Source organism: Nyctereutes procyonoides, unplaced genomic scaffold, assembly GCF_905146905.1.
Source record: "Nyctereutes procyonoides isolate TBG_1078 unplaced genomic scaffold, NYPRO_anot_genome, whole genome shotgun sequence".
In the NCBI taxonomy this organism is placed as follows: domain Eukaryota; kingdom Metazoa; phylum Chordata; class Mammalia; order Carnivora; family Canidae; genus Nyctereutes; species Nyctereutes procyonoides.
Genome location: NW_026575035.1, coordinates 22,284,853 through 22,300,122, shown reverse-complemented (window position 1 = coordinate 22,300,122; position 15,270 = coordinate 22,284,853). Strand labels below are relative to the sequence as shown.

General features: G+C 36.1%; 1 protein-coding gene and 1 pseudogene across 1 annotated transcript in view; one reads left to right on the top strand and one right to left on the bottom strand.

The window, feature by feature from the left end:
* The window catches only part of XKR4 (XK related 4), a 420,655-nt gene that overhangs the window by 360,798 nt on the left and 44,587 nt on the right, over positions 1-15,270 (top strand). The window lies entirely within an intron of this gene.
* On the bottom strand, positions 13,462-14,462 carry LOC129505332 (L-lactate dehydrogenase B chain-like; annotated as a pseudogene).

Below are 15,270 nucleotides of genomic sequence, written 5' to 3'. Positions count from 1 at the left end.
TTAAGCAATCAGTAAAGTGTGACTGGTAGTAGGAAAAAAAAGTAGTCAATAGAAACTGACTCTGGTAGCTGAAATGATGCATTTAGCAAAGTTAGACTTTAAGGCAGCTATTATAAGAAACTCCAAAGATTAAAAAAAAAGAAAGAAAGAAAAAACTATGTTCAAAGAATTAAAGAAAAAAATGCATGACAATGACTCACTCAACAAATAAGGAATCTTAGTAGAAAAACAGAAACTATGAAAAAGAACCAAGTAGAAATTCTAGAATTGAAAAGTCTAATAATCAATATGAAAAATTTACTTGTTATGTTTAATAGCAGGTTTGAGAAGAGAGGAGAAAGAAACAGTGAATTGAAAGATAGATCAATAGAAATTATCTCATCTAATAAAAACAAAATAAGATTAAAAAATAAACAGGGCCTCAGAGACATGTGGGACAAGGTTAAGCATCCCAACATATATGAAATGAGAGTGCCAGAGGAAAAAAGAAAAAAGGAGAAAAAAAAATGTATGTGGAGAAATAGTCACTAAAATCTTCCTAAATTTGATGAAAAATAATCTGTAAATCTTAGAAGCTCCTTATCTCCCAAGTAATATCAACAATATAATTCACACCTAGACACACCATACTCAAGCCTCTGAGACACAAAGAGAAAATCTTTTTTAAAAAGGTTTTATTCATTTATTTAGAAAGAGAGAATGTGCACAAGTGGGGGAAGGGGCAAAGGGAGAGAGACATCCCAAGCAGACTCTGTGCTGAGCACAGAGCCCAATGTGGGGCTCGGCCTTACTAGCCTGAGATCATGACCTGAGCCGAAATCAGAGTCAGAGGTTTAACTGACTGAGCCACCCAGGATCCCCAAAGAGAAACTCTTAAAAGCAGCAAGAAAAAAATGATATACTATACAGAATGAAACAATATGATTAATGACTGAATTATCACTAGAACCAATGGAGGCAAGAAGGCAGTAAAATGACATAGTCAAGTGCTGATTAAAAACAAAACAAAACAAAAACAGAAATAAAAACTCACCAACCAAGAATTCTATACCCAGAAAAACTATTTCTCAAAAAATGAAGGCAAAATAAGCAAGTTCCCAGGTAAACCAAAACTGAGAGAATCCATTACTAGCAGACCTAACCTACAAGAAGTACTAAAAGAGTCCTTCAGGCCTAATAAAATGTTTAGTTTCGACAGAAACCAAAATCCATAGGGAGAAATGAAAAACACTAGAAATGGCAGACATGTAGGTAAATTAAATAAATTTTATTTTTTTAAAGATTGTATTTATTTATTTATTTGAGATGCAGAGAGAGCATGGGCTGGGAGGAGTGACAGAGGGAGAGGAAGAAGCAGACTCCTCACTGAGCAGGTTGCTCAACCTGAAGCTGGATCCTAAGACCCCAGGATCATGACCTGAGCCAAAGACAAATGCTTAACTGTCTGAGCCATTCAGGTGCCCCTAAAATAAACTTTAATAATAATTGTAAAAATTAATTGTTGAGTATATATGAATGAAATATATATGTGTGTAAATGTAAATGAAATATGTGTGTATTTGTAAATAGCAGAAAGGAAGAGATAAATGGAGTTATATGTTGTTAACAAAGTTAACATATCTTAATGGAGTTAAGTCAGCATTAACTCAGGTAAACCATAGTTAAACATGCATATTCATTCCTTAGGGTAACTAGTGAGAAAAAAAAAACCTCAAAAAATATTCAAAAAGTTAATAAAGGAATTAATATGATACACTAAAAAGTATTTAACACAAAAAAGGCAGTTATAGAAGGAAGAGAGGGATGAAAATTATATAAGACATAGAAACATACCAAAATGGTAGATATAAAGCCAGTCTCATCAAGAAATACATTAAATATTAATGAACTAGATGCTTTATTCATAGTCAAGAAATTATTAAACTGGATAAAAGAGCAAGATTCAACTATAATCTGTCTACAAAAGACACTTTTGAGGTACACACTTATAAAAAGTACATTAGTTTTCTATTGCTTTGTAACAAATTACTACAAAATTGGCATCTTAAAGTGATATCCATTTATTTTCTGAGCTCTGTGAGTCAAGAGTCTGGAAACAGCGGAGTTCCCTGCTCAGAATTTCACAAAGCTGCAGTCAACATGACAGTGGGGCTCATTTTCATCTGGACTGGGGAAAGATGGCTTCCAAACTCATTAAAGTTGTTGGCAGAATTCATTTCCTTGCTATAGTATGACTGATGGCTCATCTCTTGCTGGAAGTCAGCTGAAAGTTGCCCTTAAGTCCTAGAGGCAGTGTGAAATCCCCCACCATGTGGTCCTCACCCACAATATCTTAATTAAGTCTCTTAAGACTTAATTCTTTAAAGCCAGCTACAGAATGTCTTTCCTACTTCCTCTTTTAAGGACTTTCACCTGATTATTTCATGGTTACCCTTTTAAAACCATGAATCAACTGATTAGAGACCTTAATTATGTCTCCAAAATCCCTGTGCCCTTGCTTCTTGTTATAACATAACCAAGCCACAGGAATAACATCCCATCAGATTCAAAACACCCCCTCACTCAAGGGCAGGACATGTATATCATGAAACAGAAATCTTTCAAGCATTTTCTAAAAAGTTCTTCCTACTACCTCAAAGAAGGAAATTGATTTAGTATTTCAAAGTCTTCCCACAAATAAAAGAACAGGTCCTAATAGATTCTCTGGGGATGTTTGAGAAATAAATAATGCCGATGCTACACAAAAACTCAAAAAACTATAACATTTGGAACTGAATTCTACCAATTCAGTATTTTCTAATATTAAAACCAGACCCAAATATCACAAGAAAACTATAGAATATGTGACATGAACATAGACACAAACTCCTTCACAAAATATTAGCAAAATTAGAGGCAATGATTAAGTGAGGATTGTTTTAGGAAAGGAAGACTGGCCACATGAACATTTCAATGTATGCAGAAAAAGTCTTTGTTAATTTCCAATACTCAATCCAAATAAAGCTTCTGTGCATACCTTAATAATATGGTACCCTCTTTGATTTTCTGGTTTTGACAATGTACTATGATTCTATAAAATATTACAACTTAAAGGAAATTTGATGTAGGATGAACAAGAATTCTGTGTATTGTTTTTGGAACTTACTATGAGTCTTAACCTTCCCCAAAATAAGAAGTTAGTTTTTAAAAATCCAGCAACCATTCACAATAAAAACTATTAAGGAACTAGGAATAGAAGGAATTTTCTCAATCTAATAAGTGCATAGCTGACATCATACTTAATAGTGAAAATTTGAATACTTTTCACCTAAGATAAGGAACAAGACAAAGATGTCTACGCTAGGATGTCCACTTCTATTCAACATTGTACTAGCCAGTACAGTCAGGCAAGCAAAATAAAGGTATACAGATTGGAAACAAAAATTAAAATTATTCATTCACAGATGACATGATCCTTACATAGAAAGTCCTTTAAAAGTCTACCAAGAAAATCTATTTTGGGATCCCTGGGTGGCGCAGCGGTTTGGCGCCTGCCTTTGGCCCAGGGTGTGATCCTGGAGACCCGGGATCGAATCCCACATCGGGCTCCCGGTGCATGGAGCCTGCTTCTCCCTCTGCCTGTGTCTCTGCCTCTCTCTCTCTCTCTCTCTGTGACTATCATAAATAAATTTAAAAAAAATATTTAAAAAAATAAAAAGAAAATCTATTTAAACTGGTAAGTGAATTTAGCAAGATCACAGGATACAAGATACATATACAAAAGTCAATTGAATGGGAAATCTCCGTACCTTTCACTCAGATCTTCCTGTAAAACTAAAACTGCTCTAAAATATAAAGTTGATTTTTTAAAAAATCAATTGTATTTTTAGATACTAGTAGCAACAATATCAAAATGATACTAAGAAAATAATTCCATTTATAGATTGAAAAATAAAATTTTATGATTAAATTTAACAAAATAAGAGCAATATATGTAGACTAAAAACTATAAAACATTATTCAGAGAAAGTTAATGAAGATCTAAATGAAAAAGGACATGCCACATTATTGGATTAGAAGACATTATTGATATTATAGCAGTTCTCCCCTAGATTTTGTATGTATAGTTTCAACTCAATTCCTATCAAAATTCCAGCAGGCATTTTTCAGAGATATTGATAAACTGACCCTAAAATTTATATGGAAATGCAAGACTATATTTTAATAAAGAAATATAAATTTGTTTAATGTGCATTAACCTATTTTAAAACTAATCACAAAGGTTTACTAATAATCTAGAGAGAGTAATAATATTGGAGTAAGGACAGACATAAAGATCAATGAAACAAAATATAGAGTCCAGAAATAAACTCTCATCGTTATGGTCAATAGGATTTTGACAAAAAGGCCAAGACAATCCAAGGGGAAAAGGAGAATAATTTCAGCAAACAATGCTGAAACAATTGGATATTCATGAGGGAAAAGAATAAATATAGATCCTTGGCTCACATTAGACACAAAAACTAATTCAAAATAGAACATAGACCCAAATAGAAGAGTTAAAACTATAAAACTTCTAGAAGAAAATATAGGAGAAAATCTTTCTGACCTTGATTTAGGCAAAAATTTATCCAATGTGTGTGATATCAAAAATCTGATCTATAAAAGAAAAAAATTGCGAAGTGAATTTCATTTAAAAATTTAAAAAGTTTTGCTCCTCAGAAACAACTTTAGGAAAATGAAAAGAGGGATCCCTGGGTGGCGCAGCGGTTTAGCGCCTGCCTTTGGCCCAGGGCATGATCCTGGAGACCCGGGATCGAATCCCACATCGGGCTCCCGGTGCATGGAGCCAGCTTCTCCCTCTGCCTATGTCTCTGCCTCTCTCCCTCTCTCTCTCTGTGACTATCATAAATAAATAAAAATTAAAAAAAAAGGAAAATGAAAAGAGAAGCATAAGCTGAAATAAAGTATTTGAAAAGTATGTATCTGTTAAAGAACTTGTTTCTGGAATATATAAATAACTTACAACTTAGTAGGATGATCCATTTTTTTAATGAACAAATGATTTGAATACACATTTCATCAAAAAAAGTGTATGAATTGCTAATTGCCACATGAAAAGATCCTCAACATCCTTAATACAGAAATGCAAATTAAAACCACATACCAGTAGAATGGCTGCATTAAAAAAGATCAGCAATTGCAGGTATTGACATGAATGTGAAGAAACTTTGAAACCTTGTTCCTTGTTCCTAGTGGTGATGTAAAATGGTTCAGTCACTTTGGAAAACAGTTTGGTGGTTTCGTGAAAAGTTGAATATATACTTAACATATGACCCAGCAATTCCATTCCCAGGTATTTTCTCAAGAGAAGTGGAAATATATGTCCACACAGATTTATCCACTAATGCTCATAGCAGCATTCTTTGTAATAGCCAAACACCAGGAAAAAGCAAATTATCAACCAATGAATGCATAAACAAAATATAGCATATTGAGACTTGAATACTATTTATCAATACAAACGGAAAAACTACTGAGAGATATGAACTTCAAAAATACTGTAAATAGGGCAGCCCGGGTGCCTCAGCTGTTTACCGCTGCAGCCTTTAGCTCAGGGCCTGATCCTGGAGACCCGGATGGAGTCCCATGTCAGGCTCCCTACATGGAGCCTGCTTCTCCCTCTGACTGTGTCTCTGCCTCTCTGTGTGTGTGTGTCTCTCATGAATAAATAAATCTTTTTTAAAAAATACTGTAAATAAAAGAAGTCATACACAATTATATGTGTATTTAGTTCCATTTATATGAAAATCCTAGAGAAGACAAAATCATAGAAACAGAGAGCTAATCAGTGGTTGCCTAAGGCTGGCAGTGGGAGTGAGGATTGCTGCCAACAGGCACAAGAGAATATTTTGGGGTGAACAAGTGTTCTTAAATTAGATTATGGTAACAATTGCACAACTGTATAAATTCACTCAAAGTCATTGAACTGTGTGCTTAAAATGAATGGATATTAATGATATTAAATCATACATTAGTAAGGCTGTTTTAAAAACCAATAGATATTTGTCAAAGAAATTAAAAATCAAAGATGAATTTCTTGGCCCACTAATCTTACTACTCATATAATCAGTTACCACTTTGGTTTATATTCCTCCAAATAATCATAACATACCAGAATGTGTTTAATCGATCAACTATTGTTAGATTTTTTTAGCTTATTTCTAGTCTTCCACCAATAAATAATGCTATAGTAAACATCCTTATACATATATTTTTGTTTGAGTGCCTGATTATGACCTCAGAATAAATTCCCAGTTAGACTTACTCAGTCAAAGTATGTGTTATTTTTCTATTGCTGTGGAACAAATTACCATGAACTTCACAGCTTTAAACAATGCACATTTATTATCTCACAGATTCTAAGGGTCAGGCGTCCAGCAGGGCTTTGCTGCATTTTCTTTTTGGCACCTCAGCTGGCTGCATTCAAGGTGTCAACCAAGACCACAAACTTGTCTGGGGCTCATGGTTCTTTCTAAGCTCAATGGTGTTGACAGATTTCAGTTCCTTGTGGTTGAAGGTCTGTTCCTCAGCTCTGAAATAACCTACCATTCTCTGCCATGTTGCCAACTTCACAACATGATAGTTTGTTCCTTCAGCCCAACAGAAGGGCATCTGCTGATGCTTCTTGTCATTCACCTTTGGACTCTTTAAAAAGACTCATCTGAATAGGTCAGGCCCATTGAGGATAATCTCTCATTTGGTTAACTCAAAGTCAAGTGATTAGCAACCTTCATTATATCTGTAAAGTCTCTTCACTTTGGTCATATATTGTAATCTAATCACAGGAGTTCTGTCCCATTGAGTTCACAGATATATAAAATGGAAAGGAATAAAATTGGAGGCTCTTAAAACCTGCCCTTCACAAAAAGTTTGCATATTTGTTAAGATTATGGTTCAAATTGCCACATTTTCTGAAGAACGTTTATACCCCCACCAAATGAAAGCTAGCTTCCCTAGGGCTAGATATTATAATTTTTATCTTTGCCAAAGACAGGCAAATATTGCTGGATTAGGACCACTGGATAGGGGTTTGGCAATGAGAGGATAAGTTTTTCATCAATGTGAAGATTATAATTGTCTGAGGTGCCTGGGAGGCTCTGTTGGTTAAGTGTCCAACTCTTGATTTCGGCTCAGGTCATGATCTCAGGGTCATGAGATGGAGCGCCCTGTCAGGCTCTGCACTGGGCATGAGGCCTGCTTAATATTCTCTCTCTCTCTCTCTCCCTTTGCCTCTGTCTCTCCCCACTCCACCTGCACTATCTCTCTCTCTCAAAAAAAGATTATAATGGTCTTTGGCAATTTTTATTTCTCCTTCGCAAAACATCTGTCTATCTATTTGTTTTCCTCTAAGGTAACTTTCTTTTTTGTTCCAAGTTTTTATTTAAATTCCAGTTAGTTAACACACAGTGTAATATTAGTTTCAGGAGTAGAATTTAGTGATTCATTACTTAATATAACACCCAGTGCTCATTAAAAGTGCCCTCATTTTTTTTATTTTTTAAAGATTTTCATTTATTTGTTTGAAGAGAGTGAGCGAGAGCAAGAAAGAGCATGAGTGGAAGGAGGGGCAGAAAAGAGACCCAATGCTGGGCTCAGTCCCAGGACTCCAGGATCATGACCTGGACTGAAGGCAGATGCTTAACCAATCTAGCCACCCAAGTGCCCATAAGTGCTCTCCTTAATACCCATCACTCATTGAATCCATTCCCCTCCCCACCTCCCTCCATCAACTGTCAGTTTGTTCTCTATAGTTGAGTCTTTCATGATTTGCCTCTTTTTCCCCCTCTACATCTGTTTTGTTTCTTAAATTCCACATATGAGTAAAATCATATGGTATTTGTCTTTCTCAGACTGACTTATTTCACTTAGCATAATACTCTCTAGCTCTATCCATATCATTAAAAATGGCAGGATTTCATTTTCTGATGGCTGAGTAATATTCATATATATATATATATATATATATATGGAAACTTTCTGATACTTGTTGCTTTGAAGTCTCATTTTAAATATTAAGAATATTAATTATTAAAGGTACATATAGCAAGCATTTTCTTTTGATATATTTTCCTTTTAACTTGGTTATAGTGCCTTGCACCATGAGAAAAACATTATCAAAATCAGACCTACTAACCTTTATAGTTTCTTTTCTTTGTTTTTTATACCCTGAAATGTTTTCCTGAGTATTTTATTTCTAAGAAAGGAGTCAGATGGGATCTCCAGTTTCCATCTCAGATGACAGAGACTATAACTAGGGGAATATATACCAGGATGAAGTTTCTAATAATTCAACTTCCAGTGGTCTTCTAATTGTTATGTAAATCAATTCTTAACCTAAAGTGTCCAGTGTTCAGCCAGAAAAATGATTGTATCATTTCTTGGCCAGGGAAATCTACACATTGGTCTGTTATTGGTTCAGGACATCAGAGGTCAGCTCCATTTTTGTTTTTTTCATTTCTTATCTTTGGGCTATCAAATTACAGCTTGGAGTATTTAAAAACAAACAAGGATATGTACTCAGCTTTTTTCTAAATCATTTAATTTTAGTATTGAGTTTTATCCCTATCTCTAAGCACTAATTCTGTTATACTTAATATCACCATTTCAAACTGGGGCCTAAAACTAATCTTGGTTTTTAAAAATATAAAACATTTTGGATAACCAAGAGAACATGTCTTTCAGGCAAGATCACTTCTCCATGCTGCATGAAAACAGTCATGATGAAATATTTGGTTGGCTGAAACACAATCTCTGTATGATTTATCTGTTAAAAACTAGCCTCAAGTCCCTCCTTTATTTATAGATGAGTAAACCGTAATGGAAGGATATAAGTTCCATAAGCCTTCCTCGAAATTTCAGGGATTAATTTCTTTATCTTAAATACGAATATTAAACTAGCAGATCTCTGAGGTTCTGCTCAAATCGAACATTTGCATTCTACTTGACATTTGATTCAAGGTTTTCTACTTACATTCTTTCTTTGGCCCTTTCAAACTCCCAGTCCTAAGTATGCCTTGAGGTTCTTCCTCTTTTAATTTTCGGATTCCTATTATACATTCTTATAAAATACCCTATTATCATTTCAAAGTCAATATATCCAGAACCAAACCCTTGCCATCCCTCTCAAACTTTTCAGTTTCCATATTCTTGGGATTTGTTCCACGCTCCTTGAAGGCATGAAATTAAGGGTCATGTTTTATCATCTTTCTCTCTCTCCATATTTAATCAATACCCAAGGCCAGAATATTTGTCCACTGCAGTATTTGTCTCCTTAACCTTCTTTCAATTTTTTTCAACATATTAGTTCAGGCTCCTAGAATGTCATTTCAGAACTCAATGTTGAAAATTCTTTATCTTCTTTATCACTTTTGATATGATTATTACAAAACACTATAGCCATCATTCCCTTTTTGTCTGATGAATTAAGAACAAACTACAGAGCCTGGAAATGAAGCCTTCTCTGCAATCTACACAGCCTTGCTTTCCAAACTTTTCTTCATCTCCCCATCTCCAACCACCCTCCGCCTCCACCCCAGCCAGCTTATGTCCAGTGTCTTAGCCATCCAGAATACTTGCTGTTTCCTGAACACATCTTATATTTTGCTTATTTCCTTACCTTTTTAGTTTGATTTTGAATTCTTATTTTCAGTGTTTAAAGGTTTCTGCAGGGTGACTGGGTGACAGGCACTGAAGGAGGCACTTGATGGGATGAGCACTGGGTGTTATGCTTTATGTTGGCAAATTGAACTCCAATAAAAATAAAATAAAATAAAAAATAAATAAAAGTTTCTGCAGATGTTTGGGATACCCATCTTAGCTAAAACAGGAAAAAATAATAATTACTAACTTCAAATCTTTATTTCCATTCAAAAACTCAATTATTTCTTTTCCTTGGGGCCAAAAAAATATGTTACAAACCAGTGAACTACAATACAAGTTTAAAATAAAAGCAGGCATTAGCGGTTGAGTGTGTTAGAGGTAGGTGAACTCTTGAGAGTACTCTTCAACCATAACCCACCCACCCCACTCCCAGCTGGTAAAGGTCAGAGGAGGCAAAAGATTATTGAAACCACATAGCTACTCAGGAACAAATCTTGGACCAAAATTTAAAAGTTTTCTAAAGCTCAAGGAACTATCAAAAACTTTTTTTCCATAGGACCTAGCCCCTCATTTTCTCAACAAAGAGGTATTTAGTGCCTGCAGTGTGTCATGTGCTGGTCCTAGGAACACATAAGTGATAAATGGCCCTGCTTTCTGGGAACACAGTCTAGGAAGAGGAGATGCATGTGGACAAGTAAATGCAATAAAAGGTGATAGGTGCTGTGATAGAAATTGTACATTGTTACCACTAAAAGAAGGAGGTAGTCAGCTCTACTTGTTATGACAGGGGAAAGCACAAGGAATTCATAGATAAGGTAACCCCTTGGGTTCAAAATAAAAAGATGTGATCGCCAAATAGACCAGCAAGTTACCAAACAACTGAAGGCACAAAAGGAGGAATTAGGTAAAAGCATTTGAGGAAAACACACACAATTTAGAGAGTCTAGAAGCTAAGGTACAAGACACAGCATATCAAAATTAAAATTGGAAAGCTAGGCAAGCTCCAAACTGTGAAGGGACTAGTGTGCCTTGCAACAGAGTTTGGAATGAGAATTACTATTGTTACTACCATTATTATTGTAGGTTATCAACTTCTTATTATAATTAATGGGTTCTAGTCATTGATCACTTGCTATGATCACTGTAATAGTTTACATTGACAAAGAAACTGATAATCAAAGATGAATTCACATGCCTAAAGCAATATAGCTATTAAGTATTAGAGCCAATATTTGATCAGGTCCACCTGATTTCAGGTTGAACATGAATTACATTGTAATTTATCTTTAGTCTATGGACCATATGAAACCCTTAGAATATTTTAAATGGAGAAGAAATATGAATGGATTCTTGCCTTGGAATAGAGTTGCACCATTCAATATAGTAACCACTAGCCACATTGAAAATCAAATAATAATTTAACATAAAGGTCAGTTCATCAGTTGCAGTAGCCACAGAACAAGTGCCCAGTAGCCTCGTGTGACTAAAAGCTACTACATTGGACAGCACAGAATTAACATTTCTATTATCGCAGAAAGTTCTCTTGGGCAGCACTGGCGTAAAAGATGCACTGGAGTCTTATGGGATGGGGAAAGGAGCATACAGCGACAAGTGAGAGAGTATTAGAGGAAAAAATAAGGCTGTCATAGTAGAGACTTAAGCCATTGATTTCCAGAGTGTGATTTGCCCCTTCCTACACTCAACCAGCATCAAATAACCCATGATCACTGAAGTGTGCAGACCACTGATTTAGAGGAAAGGACAGGTTTGTAAAACATGGTGCAGAAATACAAGCAACTTTGGCCAAATGTAGAGTACGTAGAGGAAGAATGAATCTGGGATAACTCCAGGTGGGTTAGTGAGTATAGAAGGATAAACATATTCAAGAGCAAGACAACAAGTTTGAGTTCCTGAGAAACACTCAAGTACTGTGATCCTATTAGAAGTGTCAGTCTAGGGCAGCCCCGGTGGCTTAGCGGTTTAGCGCCACTTGCAGCCCGGGGCGTGATCCTGAAGACCGTGGATCGAGTCCCACATCAGGCTCTCTGCGTGGAGCCTGCCTCTCCCTCTGCCTGTGTCTCTGCTTCTCATTCTCTCTCTGTGTCTCTATGAATAAATAAATAAAATCTTTAAAAAAAAGTGTCAGTCTAGATATCAGGAGAAAATTCTGGAATAGAAATACAGATTTAGAGTTGTCAGAATTCAGGAGGTTGATTAGCCAGGAATCCGTTGGATGGATAGCTCCCAATTCTTTTCTCTACACAAATGATATTTCTATGGGTGTCTACAAATACTAAGGGGTGTGCCTAGATTTAGAAGCAATTCTCCATACCCTGGTTCCTTTTTCTCTTATTCAGGGAGGCATCTCAAATGCAAATTTGACCGGATGGTATAAATATGTTCTAGTCTTAAAAGCAACTAATTAACTTACATTGTTGTTCTGTTACTAGTTCATACAACTCATCAAACAAGATAGCATGTAATTTGAAGTGTGTACAGGGAGAAGAGGGTAGTTGGAAGGGCTGACATCCAACTCTCTGATCCTGGAGACTGGGCTGCAGCAGAGGAACTAGCCAGAGGGGAGCAGTGGTCAGAGAGGTAATAGGATCCTGTCTTGCCCATTAAGAGAGGAGGTCGGCCAAGGTAATGTGATGAACACTCATATTCCAGCGAGACCGAAGGACTTTGCTCCTAGGCATTCATAAGGGAGCATTTCACAGTCATTTTGGTAGAGCAACTGTCAACAATTTGATTTGGCCAATCAACTAAGAAGATCAAAGGGGTTCAAGACAAAATAGGAAGTGAAGAAGTGGAGGAAGCAAGGATAGATTTCTGCTTTGTACTGTTTCTTAGTTACAAAAGAGTCACTTTACATTCTCAATACCTTACAGAGACTTTAGTGAAACAACTCTTCTAATTTTTATGCTTTCTCTCCCAAGACTCTGGCATAAATATGGCATAAAAGGACGAGAATGCTAAAAATAAAATCTTCCACCTGTTGATAGTGATCTTTTGATCCTAGACCATGACTGAGTTCACCTTAATCACCTAAACCTAGGATGAATCCTTTTCTAGGATTCTTCTTATCCTTTCTAGTCTTGCATGGTCTGCCCCACATATTCTAAAAACATAGAATCATAAATCCTCAGACTAAATATAGCTTAAACTTTAAAGCTAGGACCTTCTGTACAAAAATACCATTTGTCTGTTCCTTGCAACTGACCTGGCCTGAATTAATCCTCACAGCCATCTTGGGAAGTAGGTAGGAAAGTATTTTTATGCTTATTTTTGCAGATGAAAACTGAGGTTCTATGACTTGTCTAATATCACCCTCATAATAAATCAAAAGCGACAATCCTATTTCATTTTATGAATGTATTCATTCCACATTTTTCCATGAAGGATTCCAGGTAGGTGCATCGGAAAAACAAGAGTAGAACATCAAAACAAGATGATAAAAGAACATAGATACTTAGTTGTTAAATCTCTACGTAATTGGCATAGCTGAGCTTTAAATTTAGCTCTAAGATTTTTGGCAACCAAACAAGAAGGATGATTAACACTGTCAATTATCCAATTCCTATTTTCTTTTTCTTTCTTTCTTTTTTTTTTTTAGAAGCACACTACAATAGTTAATTTTATTTGTTCAAGGTTCATATTGCAAGCATTAAACCAAGCATGGGCTTTGATTCTGTGAGCCCAGATTCACATATTTAGAAAGATAAAAGCAAACTGTGATCCATGTATATGGATGAAAAACTAAAGATTCACAGTTAATCACATCATGGTTTTAAATTTCTACAGCCTAGAAGCCAGAAATCACAGATCTTTTAGGTCTTTCTGGATGTCCCACAAGGTATCTGCACTTTTCTTGAGCTGGGCAACCTCATTATCCTTCAGCTTCTGATTGATCACACTGGTTAAGCCCCGAGCGTTCAGGATACATGGAAGACTCAGGAAGACTTCATTCTTAATACCGTACATGCCCTTCACCATTGTTGACACTGGATGAATCCTGGAGAGATTTTTCAACATGGATTCAATGAGATCAGCCACACTTAATCCAATAGCCCAGTTGGTATATCCTTTTAGCTTGATGACTTCATAGGCACTTTCAACCACCATCTTATGCGCTTCCTTCCAATTTTCACTGCCGTTGTATGTTCCCATTTCTGGATTCAGTTCCTGAAGAGAAACACCTGCCACATTCACTCCACTCCACACAGCCACACTTGAGTCACCATGTTCTCCCAAAATCCATCCATGGCAACTGCTGGAATGAATGCCAAGTTTTTCAGCCATAAAATAGCGAAATCTAGTAGAATCCACATTACACCCACTTCCAATCACACGGTGCTTGGGTAGTCCACTTAGTTTCCAGGTAACATATGTAAGTATATCCACTGGGTTGGAAACAACAATTATGATACAATCAGGACTGTACTTGACTATCTGAGGAATAATGAATTTGAAGACATTAACATTCCTTTGCACCAGATTGAGGTGGCTCTCTCCCTCCTGCTGGCGGACTCCTGCAGTCACCAACATAATCTTAGAATTGGCAGTCACAGAGTAATCATTATCTGCCACAATTTTAGGTGTCTGTAGAAATAAGCTCCCATGCTGTAGATCCATCATTTCTCCTTTGAGTTTATCTTCTAAAACATCCACAAGGGCAAGTTCATCAGCCAGAGACTTTCCCAGAATGCTGATGGCACATGCCATACCAACTTGTCCAACACCCACTACAGTGATCTTATTGTTTGGGATCGCAGCCTCTTCTTCTGCAACTTCTTCAGTTTTTCCTTAAGAGTTGCCATTGTGCCCCAAGACCAGCAGCTGTAAGGGTCGCACAAAGGAGACCAGGTTAGCTGCGTGCCAATTCCTATTTTCTTAAAGGAGTTAAGTGTGCCAGTTTCTCAGAGGAACCAAAACACCTCCTTGCCTGAGTTCTGAAAGAAACTTCAGATCCACATCCACACAAAGAGAGCATTTCTAGAAACAAAAGTAGTGAAACATTCATACGGTGACTTCTAATGATTTCCTTCAGTAAAACTTCATTTAAATCAATAAGTTAAAAACTGACTTTTCAACACAAGCACACATATTAATTTGCTGATTACTGATATGGAGAGTTACCACAAAGATACAGAACCTTACATCGGTTTCAATTTTCATAGTTGTGGCTAAATGCTATGCACTAATTAGCACATATTAGTGGAACATGCTCTCTCCTCTTTAGAGCTAAAAATCAGGTAGGCTTGCTAAGTATCCACACACTTGTATACATACTATACACACATACACACACACTCTCCCATTTGATAAGAAAAGTTCTTTTTTAGAATAATTAACTAAAGCATTCTTGGGTTTTTAGGAAATGCTAACTGGCTTAAGTGAAATGTCATCTATTATTCTAAGATGTTTCTGGAATAACTATACATTGAAGTGACTAGAATAAAGGCAATTTTTTCACATTTAAGTTATAATTAGAGCAGATGTTGAATAACCATCTCCCCTGACTCTCAGGTACTAATGATCACTAACATTTTTAATTAATCACAAATCCCTCCTGTAAGCTAATAAGGCTACACCAAAATGGCCCCTTCCTTTTCACAAGGTGCCAAA